We start from the raw sequence: 25,956 nt of genomic DNA on the forward strand, positions 1-25,956 counted from the left end.
TTCCCTGTTTCTAAAATTATGTGAACAGATAACAACAATAAGAGAGAAAACAACAATAAGCTAATATGAGCTTTGTTGTTGTTGTGTTTTTTTAAACAAACAGAGCTGACAACCGGCCAAGTCTCTTCACCAGGTTCTGTTAAATGCCATGCATTCCTCTTGGAGGTGAGCATTGTTGTGTTGGACCTGCTGCTGCTGCTCCACCACAGCTCCAGTAGTCCAGGCTGCAAGAAGAGACCACAGCCCAACAGCCAATCATGGAGCTGCTTATAATGCAAATGTACCTGAAATTTCTGCATATGTCATGGGGGAGGGGAGACAGTGTGTGTGTGTGTGTGTGTGTGTGTGTGTGTGTGTGTGTGTGTGTGTGTGTGTGTGAGAGAGAGAGAGAGAGAGACAGAGAGACAAAGAGAGAGGAGGAAATTCATGTGGGTGCATTTCTAAGTTCATACTGTTAGTAAATGCCTCAAAAGAGGGTTGTGAATAGCTGTGTGTGTGTGTGTGTTGGCCACAACAGTTCACATAATCTAATGTAACACCATGGCAGCTACAGCGAGTAACCTTCCAGGGTAATGCAGTCGAAGAACTGTGACACTGTCTAAAGCTATGAGTAACTCTTAACAACAAACCTGCTCTGCCACAGTGGACCACCCTGAAGGTGGGCTTGCCATCGTGGTTTGGGCCACCCTTGGCGAGTGCGCCCGCATGAAGTCGCTGCTGGCGAGAGCAAAGCATGCTGGTCCGACAGAACCGAAACACAGAGGGACCATCATGGGAAGCAGATATTCATCGTAAACAGGAGAAAAGAGACAAGAGCTTTGCACATTCCTGTCTGAATCGAGATCGCATACATGTTGTTTATTTGTCAAATGACAGTGACAAATGTGTGTGTGTGTGTGTGTGTGTGTGTGTGTGTGTGTGTGTGTGTGTGTGTGTTAGAGGGACAGATATTATCACTGTGACTCATCTCTGCTTGTTTCACAAGCAGGAGGTCTAGACTAAGGTGCTGAAGGACACGAGTGTCAGGCTGGTTATTAGTCTGCAGAGGGGTGGAGGGAGGGTTACAGGGAGAAGAGACGAGTTATTCTCCACTTAATCACCCACCCTTCAACACACGTCTGTCAGTCCCTCATACTATCACAAAGCTGCGTGGCCTCCCTGATTCCTAGACTTTGATTTTCTCCCATCCGTTCCTGCTTGCTCTGTCTCTGAATTACACTTATTACCTTTATTACTAAACTTATTATTTTAAAACAAACAAACAAACAAAAAAAATGTGGTTCCAAAATCATGTCGCTCTTCCTAATCAAAACAATCAAAAATTTCTGCATGTAAACAATGAAGCCATCTGTCTCACACAATTTCATGAATCCCTGATTGTATATTCACATCACTTATCTGTCAATTGCAAAGAAATAAAAAATAGTGGCGAATGGGGCTTGAAGCACTATTTTCACTTCTCATCCACTCCTCTGAGCTGCATTCGAGTGTGGAGTCCTGGCAGCACAGATGCAGGAATGTCACTCCCTCACCATAAATAGTGCAGCATCTCCGAAGCAGCTCTCGGCATTCAGAGTCGAACGCTCACCCAGGGAACATTTCCCTCTTAGCTTCAGCCTCAGCTCCAGCTGGGAGCATACAGTAAAAATCTGCACAGCGCAGCACGCTCTTAAAGGTGAACCAGAAGGAATGGGCTTTAAATTATTTCTGTTAGACTAGACAATAGGGAATGTAAAAATTTAAAAAGGTCTTGAAAATTTATCTGTGTTTGAAAAGAGCATGACTGTGTTTTCCCCTCTGGGAAGCTCACAGTGGAGCAGTCTGTTCAGCTGTGGTTGAATATATACACAATAACGTCACTGTGTGTGTGCTGCTCGTTGCATGGTGATAGTGTTTGGATTGTGGTGCTTCTTGCACTGTACTGAGTAAAAGTCATATTTTGGTGGGTATTTTCAGCTGTGTGATGGCCACTTAAAGACTGTGCACTCATCAAATGAGAGGTTAGAGGAGCTGAAGAGCGCAGAGTTGCCTTCACACTTTTTAGGGCAGCTGGTGATGTTGACAGGCTTGCCGCAGTCAAACGCAATACCTAAACTGTGTATGGGTGAGGTCTGCCACCTGAATGTTTGTGTGGTGGGCCTGTAATACTAGGAGCTGGCCATTGTTTGATACATATTTAGTGCAAGTGCCAATATGATACCCGAGGTTCGAGAACTTTGCCTTAAAAAGTTTTAAATAATTTAAGTCTGGAACTATAAATCTGACCAGGACCTCAATTTCATTTCACATCTCACAAGTAAACAGGTACACTGGCAACAGGTGATAGTGTCAAGGTTGGGCATGAGAGCATTTTACACAGTGTCCCAAATTCCTTGGAATCAGGGGTTGGAGGAATCATGCTGAAAGGTAAGAAAGGACTACTTAAACTTAAAAGTAGAACGTGTGAGTTTCTGGATTTGTAAAGTATCATGTAGTTATTTTTAACAAAGAGAAGGACAACTCCTGGGAGAGAGGGGCACATTTCTGTTTTATGGCATCTTGAACCACAAAGAAGAAATTATAATGGTGTGTAGTAGCTTTTCTAATAGTAGCAGTTTGTTGTATGGATAACTGAAAAATCTGGCAGGTTTGATGTCTATAGGTACAGATAACACCCTTCTTTATATATGCAGAAATACAATACCACAATTAATCTTAAATCTTAAGATAATTAGTCCCACATTGGGGAAATGCTCATTACCACAGCAGCACAAGGATAGCAAAAAGAAAGGTGCAGGTAGGTTGAGTAAAAACTATATACAAAGTGAAAAAGACAGGATATATAAGATATTTACACCGTTTTTTGTTTTTTTTTTTAAAGAAACTACCAAAGATATGTCATTTGCACACTATGCTTAGTACCTTAGTATATGCTATCCCGTCACATCAATATTGCAAAATGACGCACACATAGCAACAATATGGCAAATCCATTGAAGCAGTTGTCCATTGAGAACATGGAATATTCTCTTCCGCTGTCATGTCCATCCCTGAGTTAAACCCACGGCAGATTTGCATCCCTTGTGTGACTGCCTTGGGATTATGATGCTTGGTGGTACAGACATTCGTTCAAAAAAGTACTGTAATACAGACCTAGTAAAAACTATTTTAATGGTAGTCATGTCTTGTCTACTTATTCTTTGATCAGAAATCACAGCTTTGTTTTGGTTGTTTTATTCAGAGGAAGGAGGAAAGCCAACACTCAGCAGTACTTGAGGAACTGAAAGGTAGCGAGATCATGACATGCTCAGATCACAGCCACTCTACACTACACACAATGATGAATGGATGGAATAAGATAAGAAACGCAATGGCTGTATATGTCAGTTCAAGGAAGACAAAAAAAGTAAGAGCTGCGTGCCCATATTCATGCAGGCGAGTGTAAAATGTGTGTGTGTGTGAGGTGTGTTTATGTTAGCTGGATGGTTAAAAAAAAATCCACAGTCAAAGCTCACACCTAAACTCTGACAGTCTCATTCATCATTTTGTTCCAGACAACACAAGGGTCACCAACCCTCCACTCTCGGCACGCACACACGCACACACCCCTACCTCATTATACAGGAAGGCAGGGAATAACAGCACCTACCGCCTCTGCTCTGAATTCACCCAAAGCATCATTCACATCTAAACAAGGTCTGAGTGACCTGACCTTGGGAGGCAGGCAGCAGCCAGCACTCTGCTTTTATTTAGCCAAGAGGCAGAAACACAGGTAGATAAACAACACCACCCAGCCAAAGGGAGCAGCACGACTTCTGTGAAAGCTCTTTTTACTGATATCAAGCAAAATATCATTTGGTAAAAACAGCTGGACAAAAAAAATAAATAAATAAATAAAAAATCCGACCTGATCCACTGCAGACCACCGATGATGAGACGTTAGTTTGCTCCCGTCCACAACTGCTCACAAGAAAAGGGGGTTGCCAGGTTTGAGCAAAGATGTAGACAGAAGAGGGTGGCACTCGATGCTGGGAAGTGAGACACAGTTACAGTTTATGACATAGAATCAAAGCTCAGTACAGTACAAACAACTCCAAAACATTTATTGTCAATCAAGTCTATTTTTTCAGTGCTGATGCATTTTAAAATCTACCAGTTTACTTCATTTATATGAATGAGCGTAGGCTAAATAACAGAAACTCCTCTCTGTGTAATGCACAGAAAATAACTCAACCATATGCACACTTTTCATGTACGCAAACATGCGAGGGTCCACTGGGGTGAGCATGACGTGCACGTCGTCATTAGAGGTAGCAGGAGTTACTCTAAAAGCTCCAAGTAGCCTATATAAGTGAAAAGCTCTCAGTGCAGCATTAGCAGCACATCCAGATAGCCCTGCGACGCCAATGTTTGCAGCTCTGAAGAGCGACTGATAGTTCAACATTGTTGGTAATGGGATCAGTGAGATTACACAGTGTCAGGTACACAGCTGGCCAGGCATTGATAAGCTGGGTGATGTGACAGTGTGTGCGTCTATATGTCACAACTTCCAACACACACACACACACACAGCTCCCACTCAGTGTCATGACAGGCTGCCTCCCCCCAGCCCCAGGAGGTAAATCCCACAGCTCTCTCTCCACTGAGAGAAAAATCCATGACTGGCTCATCTCATAAAGCGAAACCTGGAGGGGCCACTGGTGCACCTCAGCCTTCCATCTGCACATAATGACAGTCCCAGACAATTCCCAGTGCAACCAGTCCAAACCAAGCCAAACTAAAGACAAGAGAACGCATATCTGTAAAAAGGAGGAGGGAGTGTGTATGTGGGGGATGATTAGGAGCTGGGACAGGTCATGGGCTTGATTTATGACTCATTCCAACCGCCATGGTGCAATTGAAACGCACCAGTGGTCTCAAACAGGAGGTTTGTGTGTGTGTGTGTGGTGGTGGGGGGGTGTGTGTAGGCCTACTGTGTGAGCATCTCTCATCCCTTCTGTTCCAATATAAAGGATGAACAGCTACATTACAAACACAATAGGCACCCTCCCAGCCCCCATCAGTCTCCTGGTGTGTGTGTGTGTGTGTGTGTGTGTGTGTGTGTGTGTGTGACAACGATGGCTAATGAGAACATCCAAAAAGATGACCACTAACAGCACAGAATTTATAAAGTGCTGAGTGAGTGCATTCAAAATTTGTACCCTCATATCAATATGTTTTGAGAGGAGCGCTGCCTCAGGATTTAAAGACCTGGGCCTCCTGTGCTTTCCATCTTTAAAGCTGCTCACTCTCATATAAACAGTGACTGAATATGAAGAAAGTCTATATTTTTCTCTCAAAATCTTTTCTGTGTCTGCACCTAAAAACTTCAGCTGAAAACTTGATTTTGGTGCTGACTTAACAGCTTTGTTGTTAATGGACTTTTATATAGCACAGAAGTTGACACTCTTAAAAAAGAAACACACATCAACTTACAACGCACACACCATCAATATGACTGCACTGTAGCCCCCCTGCAGTGTCACAGATGAGCCCCTTAACAGATCAATGAAGAGGAATCACTCAGTGTCTCACACACACACACACACACACACAATACCATCAGCCTTCACTCTATATACCCAGTCTCCTACCCAAAGAGGATCAGAGCACTCAGCTGTGCACCTCCACTCTTGCAGGTTGCAACAGAACAGGGTAATCATCACTAGGCAGATGTGTCTCTGTGTGTGTGTGTGTGTGTGTGTGTGTTTCTGGCCTACAAGTACACAATCAGACAACAATAGAACCTCCAGCTGGAGAATACAATCACATCCCGACTCTGTCATAGACTAACAAACACATCTCTGTTTGTTCTTGTCTGCAGTGGCAGTGGGATTATCTGTCTGCTCTCTTAAAGTTACACTTAATGATACACAGTCCACAACCGGCACTGCTGGCTCATTTCCGATTACATTTCATTACTGACACACTAGACTTCTACTGATTTACCAGTCACGGCTGCCTCTGGAGGGACACCAACACCACTAGTCAATTCGCTGTAAAGTTGTAAAGGAAAATAAAGTTTTTCTTAAAGAACACCTTTTTTTGTAGTTTTGGTCAACATTCTTGATTGGCTGTAGTAACATCCTGGTAGCCAATTTCATTGCTGAAATTTACAGACCAATTGTGCAATGTTTTAAAGACTACCGCTGTGGCTGTGTTCCAGGGCCACAGTGCAACTTAACCTAATTAGTAAGCAAAAGATCACAATGGAAATGGTTGTACAGACTGTAGTGGGGCTGCAATGACGTTGCAAAATTTTGCTTTTCTGTGAAATATATTTTAATATGAAATAAAACGATGATAAACAACAATGGCCACAAAATGAGATTGGTGCTGATAGGGTGCCTGCTCAGATCCACTCAGGTTTTGGTCATGTCTACTCACAGACTGTAGATCAGCTACAGTAAAACAGGATCCATATGGGACCCAGCCTAACTCTGGTCCTAGGTCAGGTCTCACAAGGACCCAAGTACTTGAGTGAAGAGCGCTCGTCCGCATTACATCTCTGCAATGACGCTGTTGAGTGAAATGCCATCAAACAAAAGGAATGACGGTCAGAGCTGCAAAAACAAGTTGGAGGATTTTTCAGCCTCAGCGTTCCAAAACTGCAAGACCTAATTAAAAGAAATGACTGACTTCTCACAGTAGCATTTCAGTGTGCTGATGTGGTGCAGTCCCACGGTACAGAGAAAATACATGTTTATTTCTACTTTGTCTGAAACCCTCAAGGGGCAAAAAGTATTTGGATTGCCTGTTTAAAGCTCCACAACAACTCCCCTGTACTTTATCTCACCATGTCTACGTGTGTGTGTGTGCGTGTGTGTGTTCGGTGTGCTGCAGTGGTTATGGGAGTCATATTGAAGGATTGACAGTCTATTTCCACAGTCTCTCCCACACACTGTTATCTGCACAGTGGCTTGACAGCAGCCTAAATAGTCATTACTGCGTCCTGCCTGCTGGCCAGCTCAGATAGAACCAGACTCACAGCAGCAGTTCCAAGTGTCTGATGCTGACATCAGTGTGGCACTCAACATTTAATTACACGGCAAATACGTGGAGAGTTTACACTCCAATCCATTTTTAAAACACTTTGTTTATACTGAGGCTATATTCAAGCAGTTGACAGCTATAGTAGCGCTGCAGCTTAAGTGTCAGGTCAAGCCAAGTAAAAATTTTTGTATTTGACAAACTGGACCAGTAATACAAAATATTAAAATTCGGCATTGCATGGAATCCTTTCGAGACAAAAAAAGTGAGTCCCTTGCATGCAGTGTTTCATTATCTCATAACATTATGCTGTATAACAATATGACATACTCTGATGTCCTATACAACACTGTCAACCCGAGAAGGTTAATCACGTTGTCATATTGCTATTAAATAATGCAACATAAGTTGGATTAAGCGCCATACGCACAGGTTTGCCAGAGCGTCTCACAATAACAAAAGTCCTTCATTCGGTTTGCATAAAATCAAACCAGTTTTAGCTTGTGCACGGAAACAAACTGGCAAATGCAGAAAATGATCCAACCCTGCTTGAGTGTGAGTTTGGATTTTATGTGACTCTTCATGCTGCGTTGTGTACGTGTTTGCACACACAGTAAATTGCTGATGAGGACACAAAGTGTATTTGGTTTCACAGGCTGCTGGTCGCCGCTCCTTCGGATCTGTGGCCTTTGAAGGAGTCAGGTAACAGATGCACAAGCTGGCAGTATACTAGAGACCAGTAATTACAGCACACATACACACACAAACATCAAATCAACATGTTAGCTCAGTCGCACTAGACTGCTGCTCCAATTCCCAAATGTCTTCATTAATTCTTCTTCACAGCGGTGAGTTCTCTCTGGTCAGGCCTGTTCTTCAACCTGCGCAGAGAGGCCACCGCACAACCAGTCAGCTTCCTTTAGGCCATGTTCATACACGGTCCAATTGGCCGTCTGGTTCTCTTGTGGGTTTTAAGAATCTTCATGCTGACAAGGTCATGATGGAGACTTAGTACACCCCTGCTGTGAGAAGGTCCGCACACCCCTGTTTAATTTCCCCTTCATTCTCCAAACCTTGTCTGAGACATCCCATTTGGTATGAAATGTGCTGACAGTTTTATTGGATGTCTTATGCTGAGAGTGGTCTATGAGCCAAAATGTCCCTTCAGCCAAGACGAAGACAAGAAATTACTGCCCGGTAGGGGTGTCATTATATAGCTGTATTGACAATAACTGTGACATTTAAAAATGAAAAATACATGTTAATACACACATGAAAATATCATGTAAAGTTACATTACATACCCCAAAATCAAAAAAACATATGTTTTCCTGTATTGCTATTGATCCTTTTAGATTGTTTTGGTGTGAGTTGCTGAGTTTTGGCAATATTGGCCTTAAATTGTCTGCCTCTTGAATGTAATGGAACTCGAAGGGACTCTATCACGACCCGATTACTCAAGATAATCGACAGACTCTGCTGCGGGAAGTTTCATACTACTACTAAGAACTACTTTCTTTCCGTGTCACCATGCATCCACTCTGAAACTAGAGGCTCATGCACATGACAGGGCAGGATGTAAACCTTAATGGTGCCCTCTTTAGCTGAGCTGTAATTTTAGCTAGCTTAGTTATCTTAGTTAGCGAGCCTCTCAGCCATGAGTAGCTGGATGCTTCCTTCTGCACAGTGAAATACACTATATTGACAAAAGTAACCAGACACACCTCTTTAAGGGCCTACTTCTCAGGACTTCGGCTGCTCCCCCTTACTTCCAGTGAAGTGAAACCTTAATGCTTCAACATCCCAAGACATTTTGAACAATGCTATGCTTCCAACTTTGTGGCAACAGTTTGTTGAAGGCACTTTTCTATTCCAGCATGACTGTGCCCCAGTGCACAAAGCAAAGTCCATGAAGACATGGTTGGATGAGTTTGGTGTGGAAGAACTTAACTGGTCTGCACACACAACCCCATCAAACACCTTTGGGATGAAGTGGACCAGAGACAGCGAGCCAGACCTTTTTGTCCAACATCAGTCCCTGAACTCACAAATTCTCTACTGCACGAATGGGCAAACATTCGCACAGAAACACTCCAGAATCTTTTGGAAAGCCTTCAGGGTAGACTGAAGCTGTTATAGCTGCAAAGCTGTCTGTGTATTTAGAATGCAATATCATTAAAGTCCTTGTTGTAATGTCAGTCGTTGCAATGTCCCAACACTTTAGTAGTTCGAAGAGTAGCTCTTACACAAAACTGCTCACAACAAATTCTGTGGATTATCTTTAGTAAGCCGGTCATGATTTGTGGAAAGAGACACTGCTGTTGAGTTTTTTCAAATGTATTCAAATGTATGTAAATGTGTTTTTGGTACTCTGAGCACCACAAGTGAAGTGCCATCTAGTTCCATTACATTCAAGAGAATAAGGCAGACATCTCTACAGCTTTTAAAACTTTTAAGAGACTGGCCATTTTGGTCAGTCTGTAGCTTTTTGGTTGGTTTTCTCCATTCAAAGCTTAATTGGTCAGTGGTTTAAAGAAAACACTAAGGACAGGTTGCAATTTGTCAGATGCCCCCAACCCCCTACCCCTCTGAGACCAGTGATGGTGTGTAAATGCGTATGCAGTGAGGTGGGGGAGGGTGTAAAATGAGGTGTGTATTGTCCTTTCATCTGCTGAGGTGTGTGTGTGTGTGTGTGTATACCTTATTGATCAGCCTCATGTGTGTTTAACTGTACCTCTGGGTATCATCTGGCCTCCATCTCTAATCTCTCCATTGTCTCTTTCAATATATGCTCTCTTCATCTCTTCACTTGCTTCTACCAGCCTCTGTTCAATCCATTTCCTCATCACCCGACCCTGCACTGCCTCTCTTTGTCTCTCTCACCATCCCATTTAGCTTTCTGTCTTTCTGCGTCTTTGCTCTTTCTCAGTCTGTCTATTAATTTAGTCTGTCTTGGATGGATGGAGGGGGAGGGAGGACACAGGCAGAAGACAGTTTGTTAAATGAAAGCGAGGTGAGGATATGGGACAAGGTGGAGGAAGGGAATTACTAAGGAGAAGAGAAAAATAAGAGACACTCGCCATGTCTGGGAAGATTCTCCATCCTTTCGAAATCTAATGAAACTATGTTTACTAAAAAAGAGGCAGCATATCTTTACAAGAAATACACCCTTTATGGATGTTTTTTAAAATCTTGTTACAGACGGGAAAACCTCAGCAACGAACAAGCAAATAATTAAATCCAAACAACAAAACCACAGCAGAGTTGCAAACGGCTGGGATATCTTCTCATTTTAATACATTTGAATAGCAAAAAGGAAAGTGCACTGAAAGCCAGGGCCCAGCTGAGAATACCTAATTAGTATTGAATCTAAAAACATTTCAAGCAGAAGTGTTTATGGCTGTTGCTGTCAACATGTTTGTTCCTCATTGACAAATTAGCATGTAGAAATTGGATCACAAGATTAAGGTAAAGGTTCTGTGCTGGTATCTTCAACACGCCCCCAACTACAAAAAGGTTAAAGCTCTTCAACTCCAAACCTCCTTGTTTCAGCATTTTCTTTGCAAAGCGAGGCACAATATTGAAGGGAAACCCGTGGATGACCCACTTTTTTTTTCACCTTTTCACATCCCCTGCACTTTTGACAGTGCAGGATTCCAACATCAAAAGCAGTACACCATCCAGTAAAAGCACTCAACCCCGCTCAGGTCTAATGTCCTTAAGGTCTGGTGCATCTTCAAGGAGGAGGGCATTAGGAAAAGATATGAGGGGAAAAAAAAAAAGGAAAAAAGCCCCAGGCTGCTGAAAAGCCCGAGTCAGTGAGTGAATGTCACGGAAACGGTCAAGCAGTGATTGAGATTCTGCACCCTGTTCTGTTCGTCCAGGAAGTCCAAGATGAATGTAGGTGACTTTAAATAGAAAAAAAAGAGGACACAATCAGTGAAATGAATGAGTGTCCCCCTACTTGCTATTCCTCTGTCTCGTTCGTGGATGTCATGTGAAGTTCAGACGTGGTTCATGAGGCTCCTGGGACAAAAATACAGTCCAAAAAAAAAATAAAAAATAAAAAATAAGAGGACAACTAAATGACTGAATGATTTGATTATATTGTTATGCTTGCAGTGACTGCTCTGGCTGCCTCTCACCAGGAAAGTCACCTTGTCTCACTAAAGGTGCAGTGTGGATTGTGCTTGCCATTACGTCACTTGTTTGTCCATGCACTGTCAAACAGACGGGACGAACAGAGACAACGGCGCTCAAAAATACCCAATGGCTACCTGGCTACCTCTGAAAGGAAAAAGGGAAGAGCTACTGAGAGAGACTATGCATACACCTTCTGATGACAAAATCCCTCATTTGCTAGTGGATGTGTTAAGCATAATTCAGGTAAGGACTCTGTCAAAAACACTGAGCTCAGTGAGTTTCTTTAACAACATACCTGCTTTAGTAATGTGTGGATTTACTAAATGGACCCTGGTGCTGCTCTTAGAAAAGGCACCATCTTTGTCATCAGGAACATTTAGTCCCAGGGAGCAAATGGCTTTCCAGTGATTTACAGCCCTCTGGGGGGGATGGATTTATGATTAACAGCCACTTTCTGAGATGACCACATCCTTCTGGCATACAGACAACACATACACCAAGTGATAATGGATGCACTACTGACAGGCTTAAACTCACTAAAGCACCGATTACAAACATCATTAGATCCCACATGGCCACCTATGGAGGTCTTTTCACCTCAAGAGGCTAAACAGACTGTCCATTTATTAATCCTCCTATGCTTTTCATTTGTGTCATGATTGGTTTCATCACATGACTCATGGACCTGAACATGTTGTCCACTTGGAATTACACTGCAAAGCCTCCTCTTCAGACTCCAACAAAGGTAGGAATTGCATTTTTTATTCAGATCTGAGTGAAACTTCCCTAATGTTCAACTCAATCAGCCATCATCACTAGTGGGAACTGGTCTGGGTCAGCACAGCACCAGTTTGCTATGTGGCTACAGAGCAGTTTGCATTAGTTGCACCACACCCTGTCACACCCACAGCTGAAAATGTTTCCACTGGGAATTTGAAAAGGTGCATTCACCAATCCACAAAGGAATGAAAGGACAATTAATGTTAAGTCTTACAACATTTAAATGGACGTGCAATGAATGTGGATTACATTTCGGGTAATTAAAAAACTTCTACTTTCACTATGACTGGATATCGTTTAAAAATTTACAATACCAGTATCCTTAAAGTGATACCAGTGACGATGGAATACCTCATCTGACAACTATTGAGTGAATGGAAGCTTCCAATTGTGTAAAAAGCCAGCAAATAAACGGCACGGTGCTCAACTTTACCACATCACAGACTGTGTGGGTTATAGCTGCTGTGGTAAATGGGCCAATCACACATTTTTCACACATTAAATCGAAGAACCCTTGAAGTGACTGGTTGCAAGCAAAAATCATACAAATAGAGAAGTTTCTGTACTTTCTGATCAACTAGTACAAAAGAACAAAAAAAGTAAAGCTTTAATATTCAACATGACAACAGAAGATGGTGGATAAGTGAAAGGCTGATGAAAAAAACTTGCTTACTTGCCGCAATAATGGCAAAGAAAGTCTACCTCACAAAACAACACCTCCTTACAACAGGAAAACACTGATATCTTCTACTACACTGGGAAGAGACAGATATTACTGTCATGACTGTCGGCATTAGCAAGTTTATTTGAGTCGCACTCTGATGACCTTACACTGATGTTTGCTGGCAGTGCCATTTAAAATCAGTCTGAGAAGACATTTGCATTTTGTTGTGTCTTTGGACAACAGTATTTGGAGCAGCAGGCAATGGCTTTCTCACGCTTATCTTTCTAGACCCTGCCTTCTTCTTTAGAGTCTGTGGAGACAAAACAGTGCAGACATATCGGACCAAAGCAACACACATGGCAAATGAGCACAAGAGCCAACCAATTAATAACCCAGTAAACACATAACCAAGCATTGTACCTAACAGAATGAACAGGAAGTGACAAGACCAACACACCCAGCTGTATTGAGACTGTGGCTGAGCAGAGTTCTCTGATGAAGCCCGTGACTTCAGTTAATCTGTGCACGCAGTATGGGCTCATTTAAGCAGGTTTATTTGGTATCACTCCAGATTCTTATCAAACCCCCTAATGTTTGTTAAGATGTCTGATACGCTTAAAAGCACCGTAATCTGCAGTCTCCTAACTATCCCTCCCAGCTGGGGTCTGTGCAGGCCAGGCCACTGGTTTTGAAAGACCTGCATTAGATGTGTTATAACACATGGTCTTAGTGCAGGCTGAAGAGCCTGTTGATCTTGAGCTATGGCATACCACACCTGAACCAAGCTTCTATTTTGCGACAGCCATTAAATCATGCCTTTGGCACCATCAAAAGTATGGGAATGCTGTATGGAGCTTCAGATCATTTGGTGAAATGAGTTGGTATACAGCTTGCAGACTGTGTGCTAGTGTTGAAAAATGGAAAGAAAAGTGTTTTTGCAGAACATTTTGATGTCACAGTGACCTTGACATTTGACCATCAAAATCAATTCATTCTTAGTTTGTCTAATTTGATTTTCCCTTTGCAAGAATCATTCAGAGAGATGGAGAACCACAAAACATGATGTCTCCAGCCACAACTATCACTGACACAAAGGCTCCAATATTTTTTGTTATTTTTTTTTACTTTATATGAACTACAGTAAGTTTGTTTGTGGTCTTTATTTGCAGAACTGCAGTATTTTACTCCTAATTTCTATGCAAATGAAGATGCTTCAGATGCCCCATTCAGTTAAGTACTAAAAGCTGGCACCAAAGGCTAAGTCAAACTGTTGTTACTCTTTTTATCAGACATTTTCTAATCTCAAGCCTTCTTTTTTTTTTTTTTAATTTAAAACTGTATTTATAAGTGATGCATTTAAGAAGAACTCAGCTTACTGTGTTACACAATAATGAGTTGGGTATCAGTTACAAAGCCCTTAATTAATACTTATAAATGTGAACCAGGCCTGTACCTAAATTATGCCTGGATGAATCCAAACAGAAGATCCATTTGCAAGTCTCACCCTGCTTTGTGTAAACTAGATAAGAGGCAGTTGGCTTTGTGGTCTACAAGTCTTCACCTCCTTCTTTAACACTGTAATCTGTCTTTCTCTTTGTATGTAGAAGCAGCAAAATTGATAATGACATACTTCGTGTTCTATCAAACCCAGACATGTATGCATTTGTGGTTGTTTTTGGTATGAGACTGTCCGTGGAAAGGGAGCACACACATGTACACTGCGAAACACACACTTAGACACACTTGACTAAACACACAGTTTGCTCACTTCACTCTCCTGCAGTGCTTCCTGTCCACCCTGGCCGAACATTTCCCTGTAATCTAATGCTCGGCCACTCATCTCCGGTTGGCCTTAACTGTGTGCGGGCCCGCATATGTGTGTGTCTCTGTGTGTTATAATTTTATTTTCTGAGAGCAATAGTGAACCAGTAATTCAGTTATGAAGACAGCAACACACGTGAATGAACCTCACCCTATTCCCAAACTAACCTGACTCACAGTCACAAGTGTGGAAACGTTTGTGTACAAGACAGTGTGTTTAGACAAGCGTGAGGGCTTGTATATTTCAATGTTTTGCATGGAACTATGTAACACAAGGTCAAGTGCATGTCCTGTCGAGGCAAATTAGATGTGTGTGTGTACTTGTGTGCCGATTAAAAAGAGAGAGGTGACATGCAGTGGAAAAAGAGGAGAAAACACAGCTAATATCCCTCTCAAAGCAACAGATAAGTGAAATGTGTGCCCCAGGGTCTCACGGGGTGAACTGGTGTTTGCACTTAAATCACTGGCTCAGCTGAGTGCTGAAAACAGGCAGAATTAATGTGGACATGAGTTGACTCAATGATAACCTCTGAGAAGTGCAGGAACTAAATGTTTTCATGCCCTTTCACTGAAATGCTGGTAACAAGACAGGAGCGAGGTGCTTGTTGGAGCAATCTGACTATGGGAGCAATGAAGCAAACTTCTGCGTATGAGACATCAGTACTCTCAGACAGACTATGTCAGATCCTGGTTAGCAATGCATCAAGCCCATACTGTTCTGATTTCAGGGTTCTTTCACTTCGGTTCAAATTCTGTAAACCCTGACTGTGATAGGGCTGACTGGTGTATTGAATGTTCATCCCCACTGGGATGTGAAAATGCCCAATACAATAAACGCAAAACATGGTCAGATTTTACGTTTGGTGAGTAAATCTCAGAAAGCTCTCTACCACCTTTTGGTGTCATTTACAGGCACAATGCTTCTGTCCTCTGTCTGCCCCAGTTTCACACAGCACGGGGATTTCAAGATGCTTTCAGGTGCACCTCATGCACTCAGAAATCTACACTCAAATGGCGACAGGTTCTTTAATAGAGGGAGGTTTCTATTTTTTGCTTGTAAGCCTACACAGGCCTTATTACTATCTTGCTCTTTCAATATAGCATTTTTAATAATTACACGCTAAAATCACCTTCAGTTACAAATGTGTAAGTGTTGAAAATTTCATTAAAAAAAAAAAAAAAAAATCAACCAGCTATTACGAGCAAACAATATTCAATTTTCTTGTACAACAGATATAACAGTACAACATTGTACGGGGACTGTGCTGGCAGTGTTACCAGTCCAACCCAAGCATCAGATCAGTGCATCCCCATTTCTGGTACACAATTAAAGCTGAGAATTAATGGAGCCCAGTCAGCTTTCAGGACAAACACTGAGACTGAGACACTGTATTTTTTTTGTCTTACTAAATTCTGTGTCCAATTAATTTTGTCCCCATCAGCCAGCACCAGTTCCAGTAATTGATGATTTTCCCAAAAACATCTCATTGTATCACCTTTACAAGGCTTATCCTTCCATGTCGAACAAAGGACTGTCACTAATATATTGTGCAGCCTTCTATTGAAATATTTTCTTTGTAAGGCTAACTCATCCATGCTTACCAGACAACAATGGACAACGTGCAAAATGTACCCCTGGGAACTGGTTTTCATTAAGTAAGAAGGATGAACTATTATTCACAAAGTTAAAGAAAAGATAAACACTGAGATGAAAAGAAGGGCAAGAAGAAACACTAAGTATGCTTATATGGGAATTACCTGTATCGTTTTGCTTCCTTCCATAGAGGTCAAAGGTCATAAGATATAATTACATGATTGAGAACCACTGTAGCAGTTGGTGGGTGCCTTGCCACCTCTGTGAAGACGATTACTCAGCCACTGTTTCCACTGAGTCTCTTCACTGTATGTCTTTATTGAAGCTTAAAAAACAAGTTGGTGTGAGTCCCAGTAACACTTCAGCAGGGTGTATGCTTCCCCAAAAAAGAAGGGTCTGAGCCTCGGCTCTCCAGCTGAAGGTCATTTGGATTGTGTCTCAAACCACTGTGCCATTCTTAATGGCCAAAGCTGGATGATGGGGTTCAGGTTATGTACAGAAACTGCTGACCCTGGGCATTCTGCTTATTTGAAACAGCTGGCTGGATGCATGGCCCACAAAGAGGGGTTATGGGAAGACATAAACAGTTCACCCACCAACACCATCCGCCTGATTCAACCACAACAGCTTCCTGGCTTCCCTCTCTCTGGCTTATCCTCCAACCAGGTCCTCCATGTTACCCCAGCCTGAGAATAAATAGCCCTGGCTCCAATTTCACAATGTAATCAAAACACTAGGCTTTGTGGGAGCGCCCAGAGGATAGGAGCCTGGCAGAGTGGTGGGACAGGGAGGAGGACTTGGACAGGCAGGAGAATAAAGGAAGGGAGAGCAGGCGTTAGTTTATGTAACCAAGGTCAGATGGAGGAAAAACATAATAATCCTTGGCAAGGGCAAAAGCAGTAAGAACACAAGGGAGGAGAGCTGACAGAGGTAAGGGAAATATGAAAACAAACAGATAAAAGTCACAGTGGGGAGGCCTCCGTTTGCATGGCCTGAGCTTCTGGTTTGGCGTGGGGAGGAGTAATTGGGAGCAACCGCTGACACTTTAAATAGCTGCTGAGCGTGGTGGGATGCGGTTTGGGGGGAAGTGGACTTGACACTGCAGGAGGAGGAAACTGAAATCCCATGAGCAATTGGTTGTGTAATTCAGATGAATTAAAGGAAATAGTTAAAAAAGCTTGAGTGATCACTCCCAAGACACATCTGGTTATTTTAGTGTACAACATAAGCAGTGACCCCCCCCCCCCCCCCCCAAAAAAAAAAAAACACCCTCATAATGATGATATGAGAATAAAAAATAGTTCGGGCAGCCAGGAAAGTGGCTATGTGTAATTATTACAGAAGCATAATGGAAAAAACTAGGTTCTTACCTGTGAAAGTTCAGAGCACTTTTCCTGCCACTTCCAATCCTCCCATGGCTCCCATGAGGGTTTGTCAAAACCTGGAGGAAGACAAGCAGTTAGAATATCATCAGAAAGCATTTTTACAGCTTTCTTCCCCAAAAGCCAAAAGCATGACATAAAGTACAACACAAACGGTCTTTGAGGAACCATAATGTGGAAACAGATGATGACAGCAGGAGCCAGCTCCTTGAAGATATTTCCTCTATATCGTGAGCTTAAACCATTCACAACGCCTGCCAAGTCTTCTTAATTCACGCTATGCAGGTGAGGGCTTCAGTTCAAACAAGGAAACTATTGTTCAGTACAACAAAGACCTTGCTGAACGTGGCAAGAGCAGCCACAAAAGTCACCTTTTAAAAACTAGACAAAACGGCTGTCATAGAGAAGAGCGCCTGGTACAACACGAAACATGACCTGTCTCTTGCACTTTCATAACACATACTCAAAGCTGTGATCAGGGATGGTTCATCATCAGAATTAAAAAAAAACAATGAAAAAATGTATGACTACTGAGTGAGGTTTAAAAATTGCCCTGACAAGGAATGTTTGATGTGTATTGGAATGCCATAACAGGAGATATGGTTAAATACCACACATTCAAACCAAATTCTGTATTTTGAAAATCAAAACCATTTTTCAAATTCCACTCTTCTCACTGCTATCTACCCTAATCACTATCTGATTTCCAATATCCACTGATGGAAATTCCCACAGCGAAAGATAAAGGAGACCCTGTCTAACTGTGCTTGCAATATTTACCTTGCATTAGTCTTACATAGCCAGACCTATGTCAGGCTATGAGTCAGACCTTGATAAAGGTCTGGCTGCACCCTTATCACCCGTTCATGGTAATCCAGGGGGGGAAAAACACACTGGCTTGTTTGTATTCCTTTGACTTATTACAGTTGTCTTGGTCAGCATTAAGCCCAGCATGCAGTGATGGTGCCCCTGCAATATAGTGTTGAGAGAAATTTGTTTTGTACATGGAGAAGTGAGCCCTTACTTTAAAATGGGTAAATTCCCACAAAGAACGCTAACTGTTGCTAGCTTGTTAAGCTCTGCACCGTTAGTGAACAAGTTGGTTAGGTATGACAATTGAACAAAGCAGAAGGTTGAACAAACCAAGGAGAATTGAACTGTGTATTAATCGAATGAACTGAGACTCAAACTACAATCCTCAACATGACGCAGTCTCTGATGTACTGGGAAATCTGACATGCAACAAAATCATACAAAACAGATGACTTCAGATATGTCATTGCGGTAATGTTACCGTAAAGCAGTTCAAACAATCCATCTGTTCACTCCAAAATACTTTGCTCTCAGAAGGTTTGGTGACATTATTGTTCAGTTTTCCTTCATTTCATGTTTAAAATGACAACAGTGAATGTCTAATTTACCAAAAGGCATCAGTAAACTAGACAATCAACGGGATTAATTTTGAATTTGGATGAAATTATAAATTGAATATTTAACATTTCCACAAAGGCTACCCAAGTTTCAAATAAAAAAGTGACAGTTGTAGTCTGGTCTACATTTACTACCCAAAGTTTTGTACTCGCATGTGCACACAATGATACTGAACTCTACTAAACTACCGTACTGTCATTACCAAGCTCAAACAACCAAGCTGCATGCGCCTCATTCTGTAAAACAGGATTGTTTAAAATTATACTTGGACAGCATTGCAACCGCAATCAATTCTCATTTTTCTTCACCACTAATGTCCTGAAGTGGTATGGGCAGTATCATTCCCTCAACAGAGTAGATCCAAATGATAGTCAAGGAGCACTGCCTTAACTTGGGCATTTGGTCAAGCTTGGTCACACCTGGAGTTTTTCCAATCCACCCTCAAGATTGATAAAAACAAACAGTGGTTTTAAACTGGATATCCGTCTGCCAGCTAATACCATGACTCCTATCTCTGCCCTCTGGCCAGGATGTGTTGCGTCTTGTTTTATGGCAATTCCCTCAGGTAAGAAGATGGCTCAGATGCAAGACACTAATTCATGTACTGTTCCCATTTATCTTTGACCCAGACTGTGAGGGAGAGGATGAAAGTGCAGAGAGCAGTGTGGTGGAATTGTGGGCAGACAGGATTGACATGACAGGAAGAGGAAGGATTGTGGTATTTGCTCTAATGTTTGTTCCCCTCATTGAGTTTCCTATTCAAAGATTAAAGTTGACTTGAATCACACAATGGTTCATCAGGTTGAGCAAACAGAGTAAAGAAGAGTTATCAGAATGCTTGGAGCACCTCTACTTTAAGAACATTAGTGGAAACATTCAGCGTTTGGAAAACAGAGGCAGTGAAGCCATGCCCTTCAGCCAACAGCTCCTTAGACACCAGGCCAAATGAAGAAACCTTACATAAGAGCACTCACACAACAGCCAGGCGCACTCTCTCACATTAAGGGGGTGACTTGAAACCGGATGCATTTGAGCCTTAATGGCACCCTTTGTGGCCATGAAAAGGGACTGTGCCAAATTCAGCCAGGTTTCCCATTGTCAGGAAATGTACAGTGACTCAAGCATTGACATGGTGTGTTCACTCACCCTTGCCAAAACCAGTGACTCATCAGCCAAAAAAGGCAGCCCTCCCACCCCACTACATGCAGAGGGACATCACATTCATGAGTCCACTCAAACAAGTCCACTACTCCATGCAAACAAGGACCTTCTGACAGTACAGAGAGGGAATGGACTGAACTCATTCTGTAAGAGGGAGACATGTCCTTCAAAATAACTGAAACTGGATTCTCGTGAGAAAACAGACTTTTTAAAAAAAGCCAATTTGAAGGACTTATAAAGTCCTAAAATTAGTGCGAGCTTTCAACCTTGACTTGGCGATGGTGGTGATTTTTGGTGGCACCATCACATTTTTTTTTTATTTTGTCTGCTCAGTGAAGCTGGAACACATACGCATCCAAAACACATCAAAAAAAGGGCTCTTCACAGGAGGAAATGACATAGCGTCACAAAAACCAACAGTGCCACCATTCCTGTGGTTGTTAAGCTGTCGGCCTTAAAACTACCATTGACAGTGTGCCTTTGGCCACAGCTGCTCTGTAATTAAATACCAAAAATTTCAGCTTTTTCCCCCTCTGGTCCTTGGAATATATATGCGGGGTCTAAATACAACTCCAGCCCTGCCCTCTCAGGCTCGTTGCACAGCGCTGATGCCATCCTGCTTCATTCCTCAACCCACATCTGGTCATTCAACCTCAGAACAAACAAAGGTTATACCAACAACTTCCACCAGAAATAAGGCAGAACAGGCAGAGGTAAATATGTCACTGAATCCAAACGGCAGAAATTTTCCGTGCAAGTACTCTTTGGCAGTGTAAGCACAGGGATTAATCTTTTAACTTTATAGTGAACTAATGAGAGACTGGGCTTCTAATTCTCAGTCTTAATGAGATAGAGGATGAACGCTTTCCAGTGACAGCTCAGTCATTAAGTCTAATTGTGTCCTCACACTGAACATGACAGGCAGCATGCTATGTCTATGGCCAATTCATTCATTTTCAATACCACATTTTGAAATGGCAGGCAGAAAAGGATAAGCTCATCATTGTAATCTGACAACAACACATGGCATGTGTGCCCATTCCCCCAACTCGTATTAGCCATGATTGATTTTTTTTGTAAGTCAGTGGGGGAAACACACACAAGGGTCATCAGCTACGCCATATTCTCCCACTTTAATTACCAACACTCTTCTAGCCAGTCTCACAGCTTTATGCTTTCACTGCAGGAGTGAGTCTCTTTACTATGTCACAAACATTTCTTAAAGAAAGACAGCTTTGAATGTGTTGATTATATGTTAGCCATGGAGACTAATACAAAACTCATACTGAATTATTGCCTCAATCCCATCTCATTTTGTAAGCTCAAACCACTGTTCTCTTCAGGATAGCTTAAATGCACTCAAGGGTTTCACATTTTGAATCACTGTCTGTGAAAATAAGCAAAATTTAGCATTTAAATATGATTCACCCTTAAAAGAGTAACAATTTGATCCAACTCTTGTGGTCTTCCAATGTTAGCTCTTGGAACATTATGACAATGAAGTTCAACAAAGCAAGAGAGTTTTCTTAGATGATCTAAAGGACAAGATGAGTACAATGTGTAGTTAATTAGAACTTGGAACAGTTACTTAACTAAACATACAGCTGAGGATGATGCGAATGTCTTTCGCTTTGCAGGTAACTGGTCTTAAAGTATTGAAAAAATAAGAAATCTGACATGATGATGGCACTAGATCAAGGGTGAAGTATATGACTGTGTGTATCAATTGTAATGGGAATCCATCCAGTGACTGTTTTGACAATTTACTCAAAATTGCAAATGCTAACCTTGTGGTGCTAGAGGAAAAGCCTGCGAAGGCTTCTTTCTGCCTCTGGGGACCATGAGTATCTGTACAAAATTTCAGAGCAAATCATCTGATAAGTGTTATATTTCAAACCATGCTAATGTGGCTAAAAATAAACACAAGTAATAAAACTGAAATTCTGCTGGACATATGGAAAGTTAAAGTGTAAAAAAAACTTTAAATCTAAGGAGTCAAATCCACTCCCAACCCTTTGACTGACACAGTGACACAGTTTAATCCTGCAGCACTGCCTGAACTGAATGGGTCAATGCACATCATCTGACCTGGCTTTACTACATACATGCTACCATGTGAACAGGTTTTTTACATTATAAAATTGGAAATTAGTTCAAGCTTCTTGAGGTTTAAACGTGTGATGTTTTTTTCCTAAATCAATTAAAAAGAGGCAGGAATATAGAGAAAGAGACTAAAAAATAAAGCATGTTTGGGTAGGTCACAAACAGAATGTGGCCGATAAGCTGAAGCTGAAACTGTATTTTCTACTTATTTGATTTAAATTTTGTGTAACTGCATGATGATGTGCGACTGTGTTTGCAGACTGGAGTCACAGACATGATGCAACGTCATTATATGCTGTACTTGTATCAATAAATTAAATGTGGGTTAAACAGGGGTCTTCTGTATGAAGGGAGCATCAGTGTGAGCTCTGCTCCCATTCTCGTCCTCTGGTTTCACTCTCCCCCTCTCCCCAGGCTCAACAGTCTGGTGTGTCCCCGCCACGCCTGTCAGGCACTTTCACACATCTGCAGAGCTCACACAAAGTCAAAGACTACAACAGTGCTCCCAGTCAATCTGATTTAGAGGCGTCAGGCAGCAGGCTTGTGTGGCCCACAGCCACCAACAATCAATTTGCTGAAGATGATGTCATGCTTAAATCATCAACAGAAGACCGACAATTCTTCAACTCCGAGCTGTGTTGCAAAAATTATTCTGAAATTCATGTAAAGTAGAGCAAGGAATCAAGTGTGAACTTGTCCTTTTGGTTTCACATAGCAGGCGCTCGATAACGATTCGGATATGCAGCAGCAGCAGAGGCCCAGGGGCAATCAATAAGGATATCACCCACTGCCAGTGTGCCAAACCCATGACTGCACAGTGTTTAGTCCAGTGGTTCAACAGTCCCATTCATCCAAATCAGGACAAATCACTGTGACTGAGCAGTGACAGTGACATTTACAATATAAAAAACAGCTCATTTGTAAAGAAAATAAGGCTGAACATTTTCCTTATTCATGACTGAAGTGATAATAGTGTTCCTGTTCTGTAAATCCACCCACAAATGACTTAAACCTTAATTTGTCTGATTGGGAAACACAGAACTAGGCCGACGCCTAATTTACTACAGGGCATGGTTGTTTTATTTTCATTTCTTTCAAATTATGGGAAGAAAATCACATCATGTACATGCAGTATTTCCACCAAATTCAATCTGCAGTGGTAGCTACTGCAACACTGTCACCAACACTGCCATTAGGTTTTGATATTTCACTTTTGCAATACACACAGAGCCATGCGTATTTAGTGTGAAAATGAGGCTCCAGTCTGTCCACAGGGGCAAAAACACAGGTCTGTTTATGAGGCAGGCCTATGCTACACTGAAGGTACCTGGCAGTTAGCGGTTCGATTTGATAGATATATAAACAGCCATAAAGTATCCTCTTGCAACAGGAGGAGCAGAGTATGGTAAAGTTATGTCCCACTCTCTGAGAGGACTGCTCATTTCTTTAACCATACACACCTGCAATCTGCTTTATCCAACAAATAAAGTCTATTTGAGAAGATACTGCAATACACAATAAAAGCAACTTGAAGAGGGATTATTAGGGATTTATGGATCACATTCCATTAAAAGATTTGAAAATAAAATATAGACAATCCTGCAGTAAAACTATTGAATATGAGTTCTGAAAGAGGACATTGTTGTTTGATTGCCTTCTGCTATGCAGAATATCAGGTTATGGGGTCGTTACAGTAATCACTTTGTCGTCTATGATCAATAAGCAGCAGACTGTGTCATCAGTAATGGCCTACGGGGAACTTTTTTTTTTTTTTACTTAACATCACAGTCTGAAGTACAGACCAATCAGAAGAGTTCCTGAAGAGTTTTATATTTTTCAGATTAACATTTATATTTCTGATCAGTGTAACTATATGATTGATCTGTCTGATTAATTCAACAGCTAATTCACTGGAAGCAGTCATACTGGGTTCCCTCTGCCTTATTTCATCATACAGTAAGACAGAACATGAGAGGAGAGTGGAGAGTGAGAGTGATCTGAGAACATTACAGTCCCAAAAGATCTGCAATGTCCTGTTAGCATGACAAACTACTATGATTTTGTTTTGGACTCCAATCTTAACATATTTTGGGTTAATCCCTGAGTGTGGCTTAAAAAATTACAATACCAATAACAACATGTTAAAAGTGATACTGATCCAAAGGGAGTACTTCACTTGATAGCTTCTTTTATTCTCTGTGTATTCCCAGTTGATCCTGAAATAACTGTTGAACTTCCAGCTCTGTCAAATACACCATGGTTTGACTTCATCGTACCACAGACTGTATGGGTTATAGCTGCTGCAGCAGTGGGCCAATCACACATCACAGTCAATCGCTAGCGGTGGCTGGCTGGGAGCAAAACCACACAAATACTCTTTTCTACATCTGAGTACTAAAATGATCAAATGCAGGTTTAGATACAAGTTGTTATTGGGTTATTGTAGTTACAGTAAAAGGTACTGAGTACTGACACCCAGTCCTTCACCTGTATAACTGTTAGAGCCAGAAGGTTCAGGTACAAACTGGTTGTCCATTCCACCTTTTTAATACCCAATAAACACAGGGATTTTTGCCTAAATCAGGGCAGCTTTAAGTACTTAAATATGTATTATCTATTTTGGTATGTTCAACTCCTTAAACAACACGTCTCCCATGACACCCATTTCTGTTAAGCACTAGTGCAAAAAAGATTATGGTATAATAAACCTAACCTTATTTCATGGGAATTAAAGATTTCATAGCCTCTTGTTAAAAGTCAATAACTGCTCTTCCAAAGACTGTGTGGGTGTGTACAAACTGATGTAGTTTCCAGCATGGCTCAGCCTACTTTCAGGTTAAGAAGCGATCTAATCAAATGACTCATAACACCTGTGGTCATGTGCAGACCCTCTGAGGAGCTGTAGAGAAGCTAATTATATACTGCATGGTAACTAACAATAAGACATATACTTTTATGGAAATGATCTTTCCACACCTTATTCCAACATATCCTGTGGAATGAAAAACATCACACACACAGCAAAATTCTATGTTTACCCTCTGAGCTGGGTCTGAGCTGACTTTAACATTCGCTCATTCACAAAACAGTGAAAGGTATGACACATGTTACTTAATCATTCTGAGCTACTTCAGTGGAAGCAATGTCTAATGTGTTTCTGTAAAACACAGCAATAATGTCCAAATAGTAGGGGTACTTTGCACTGTAAAAGTTTTATGTCTGCCTTTGGTGGTCTTCACTGCTGCTGAGTAACGCGTGAGGTAATCCACCAACACGTAACTGTCCTGACATACAGAGAAACTAAATGAGGGGACGCAAAGCAGGGTCAGCTTCAGGGAAACAAAACAGTTGTTTTATGTTTATTTCAGCCAATAATAATGATATTTCTCATTTTGTGTTTTGTGCAATAACCACAGTAAAGGCAGACAAATGAGATCAAATGAAATCAACTGAAATCTCTGCTGACGCACTTTAAAACATTGGAATTATTTAAAAAGGAACTCTTCTCCCTTTCTATGTTCACAGAATCATTTTATGCAACAATACTTCTTTATACCACAGCAATATACTGTGACCATCTCTACCAGCCCTGGGGGATCTGGTTTTATCAGCAGGATCCCTGAAGGTCCCAGGTTGTGTTGACGTTTCAGTGGAAGGAATGTTAATGGCAAATGGCCTGAGAAAGTCTACTGACTATGTGTCAACAAGAGAACACAGGAGGAGAAAAACCTTTAGAAACAAATAAATAGATAAAGGAACACATTTAAGATTAAAAACACCAACAAAGTGGCTGAAAGGCAAACCATAGCTGCAATCCAAATGTAAAAAAAGAATATGAAGGAAGTAGAAGGAACTTTTGTGGACTGTTA

At 41.6% G+C, this 25,956-nt stretch overlaps 1 protein-coding gene across 4 annotated transcripts in view; it reads right to left on the reverse strand.

The window, feature by feature from the left end:
* Nucleotides 1–25,956, reverse strand: part of plxnb1b (plexin b1b) — a 90,226-nt gene that overhangs the window by 50,686 nt on the left and 13,584 nt on the right. For 3 of the 4 annotated variants that reach the window (XM_046381968.1, XM_046381986.1, XM_046381958.1), the window contains 2 exons: nucleotides 17,381–17,451; nucleotides 3,887–4,007 (listed from right to left, as the gene is read on the reverse strand). The gene's annotated coding sequence lies outside the window, so the exon portion shown is untranslated. The remainder of the gene's footprint in view (nucleotides 1–3,886; nucleotides 4,008–17,380; nucleotides 17,452–25,956) is intronic. The other variant, XM_046381976.1, reaches the window with a different exon arrangement.

The sequence above is a fragment of the Scatophagus argus genome, chromosome 3 (genome assembly GCF_020382885.2).
Source record: "Scatophagus argus isolate fScaArg1 chromosome 3, fScaArg1.pri, whole genome shotgun sequence".
Lineage (NCBI taxonomy): Eukaryota > Metazoa > Chordata > Actinopteri > Scatophagidae > Scatophagus > Scatophagus argus.